Below are 2,798 nucleotides of genomic sequence, written 5' to 3'. Positions count from 1 at the left end.
CAGCATCCATTCTAGGCATGGCCGAGAGTTTAGGGGACCGACCTTGAGGACTTAAAGGCTGTATATGAGTGTATTAAGTGTGGGAAAAAGGTGGGAGAAATTTGACTGAGTTTCGAGTCGATTCAGGTTAAAACCGGGACTCCGGTCCAAGTTTTAAAAACGAATCGATTAAGTTCAGAAACGGGCTCAAGTTTACGTCTAAAAAATATTTGTAAATATATTTTAGAATGTTTTAAGGAGTCTAGCAAGCTTCGGGTCGAAATTTAGTTGTCCATGGGTAAAACGGTCATTTTGGGTTTCCAGGGCAAAATGATCATTTTGCACCCGGGATGAGATTTTAGTCTTGACAGCGCCCTGAGCATATTTTATCATGTTTTTAAATGTTTATGCATCATGATCATGATTTTTATGAATTTATGAAATATACGTTGCGTAACTAGTTCTAAGAAATATACGCATGTACATGATTTTGATAATCGATGAAAATGATGATGATTTGAAGGATGTGAATTAGTTGTGGCTATCGAATTATATGTAAATGTTTAAGACGTATGTTTAAATGATGATGATGAGGCCTAGGCACAGTGGATGGGTAACAATGTCACTGATGTCCGACAGCCGCCGGGTACCACGGTTCTATGTATGATCGATATATCGTAAATGATGAATGATGTACGACAGTCACAAATAATGAACTGAATTCACCAAAGGAAATGATGATAATGATGAACGATGAAATTGATGAACTGTTTTTGACATGTAATGATCGCATATGGCACGTCTTTTTTTATGTTTTTTAGTGCATGAAAGGTATGTTGATTGTAATTTATTTTTTTACTGTTGTGTGCTATATATATGTACTTGTTATTCCTGGTACAGGTGTGTTGAGTCTTTAGACTCACTAGGCGTGTGTGATGCAGGTGAGCATGTTTATAAGGGTACTGGAGGTGCAGAACTCTGAGTCGGAGGACTGGATGTGCGTGCACGACCCGAGGACCACATTTCTTCTGCACATGATGTTTTTATGAGCTTTGAGAGGGCATGAACATTTTATACACTGGTTTCTATGCGCTGTTGACTTTTAGGATTTTTACTCCTTTATGTTTACGTAGATCATGTTGGATGAACTTGGCCATTTTAAACTGCTCCTTTTTTACTGTATAATAGTTACGCTTATTTTTAAATGATATATTTTTCAGTAAAATTGCATGCGTGCAAAATATTTAAATGGGATTTTCGAAATGGGAGCTTTAAAAAAATAATAAGGATGAGTAGAGGAGTTAGAGACGTGAAAGGTGAAAATTTACATCTTTCCTACTATGCATAAGGACGAGTAGAGGAGTCAGGGGTGAGCAGGGTAATAAGTTACATTTTCTAAAATGGCTCGGACTTGGTAGAGGAACTAGAGGGGTGGAAGGTGAAAATTTAATTTTTCCTACTATGGTTAAGGACAAGTAGAAAGAGTCAAGGGTGAGAAGAGTGAGAAGATACATTTTTCTACCATGACTAGCCGTAAGTAAAGGAGTTAGAGGAGTGGAAGATACTATTTTACTTTTTTTTTAGTATGGATAAGGCAAAGTAGAGGAGTTATGTGTGAGAAGAATGAAAAGTTACATTTTTCCTACCTCGGATTAGGTAGAGGCGTTAAAGGGGTGAAAATTGAAATTTACATTTGTAAAGGCCCGAAAATACGTACTTGAAAATTTGCGGAAAATTAAAAATTTTCTTTTAAACTAAATAAAATATCTCATTCACAAAATAAACTGTTAAATAATGTATAATGTTTAAAAATAGCAGTGGAAGAATTTAATGTTTGCAAAATAGCCGTTTAAAATTAATCCAACGACAGAAAACTGTTTGATCATAAAATAATAAATGCTGAAAAATGATGTCCTCGGGTTCCACTTCTGCCGATCCGAGCTAGCTCACTGGTCCCCGCCCTTGGTCCCGACATCATCAATACCTACAACAATCAAGTCTAGTGAGTCTAAAGACTCAGCATGCATATATCATAAATAACAAATAAATAAATAATAAAATCGCATGCAAGTGAAAATATCTTGTAATGAGGTGTAACGTAAAATATCATTTCAATGGTAATTATAATATGTGCATAACTGAACTGAAAATATCATAGTGAAAATGTTTGCTCCTTGGAGCTCTGTACTGAAATAGCATGTCATAATTTTTGTGATGAGATTATGGTCTACGCAAGTGGTCCCTGAACTGAACTGAACTGAACTGACCGGTAACTGACGACCGGGTGAAGTAATGAGGGTCTGATCAGACTAATGCCACAGTATACTGGATGGTACAAAACTGAACTGACCGGTAACTGGCGACCGGGTGAAGTAACCGGTAACTGGCGACCGGGTGAAGTAATAATCCCATGATAGTAAAGTGACCACAAGCAATATCGCATAAATCTCAAAATTAATATTTTGCACGTAATATAATTAAATAACATAATTAAATATACTGTAATAATTTTACTGATTGGGTTGGATCACTCCCAGGCTCGCTGCGACTTAAATCTAACATGAGAAAAATATGCATATGATTTAACTTGACCAAACTTGCAAGTGAATCCTAAAACTGAGACAATCGCACCTAACGACTTCGTATTTAATCGTGACTCCGTACCAACCCGAACCAACACCGAACCGTCATAAAGCCATGATTAAGATACGCCTAAAATGATGAAATAATGCTCCTAAATTTACAGTACACGAAATTTAGTGAATGGAGGCCAAAAACATGAAACGCTCTTTCGAGAGTCATTTTGGCACATTTCACCG

This window comes from Primulina tabacum, unplaced genomic scaffold (assembly GCF_025594145.1).
Source record: "Primulina tabacum isolate GXHZ01 unplaced genomic scaffold, ASM2559414v2 Contig601, whole genome shotgun sequence".
In the NCBI taxonomy this organism is placed as follows: Eukaryota; Viridiplantae; Streptophyta; class Magnoliopsida; order Lamiales; family Gesneriaceae; genus Primulina; species Primulina tabacum.
This window is presented reverse-complemented; position numbering follows the sequence as displayed.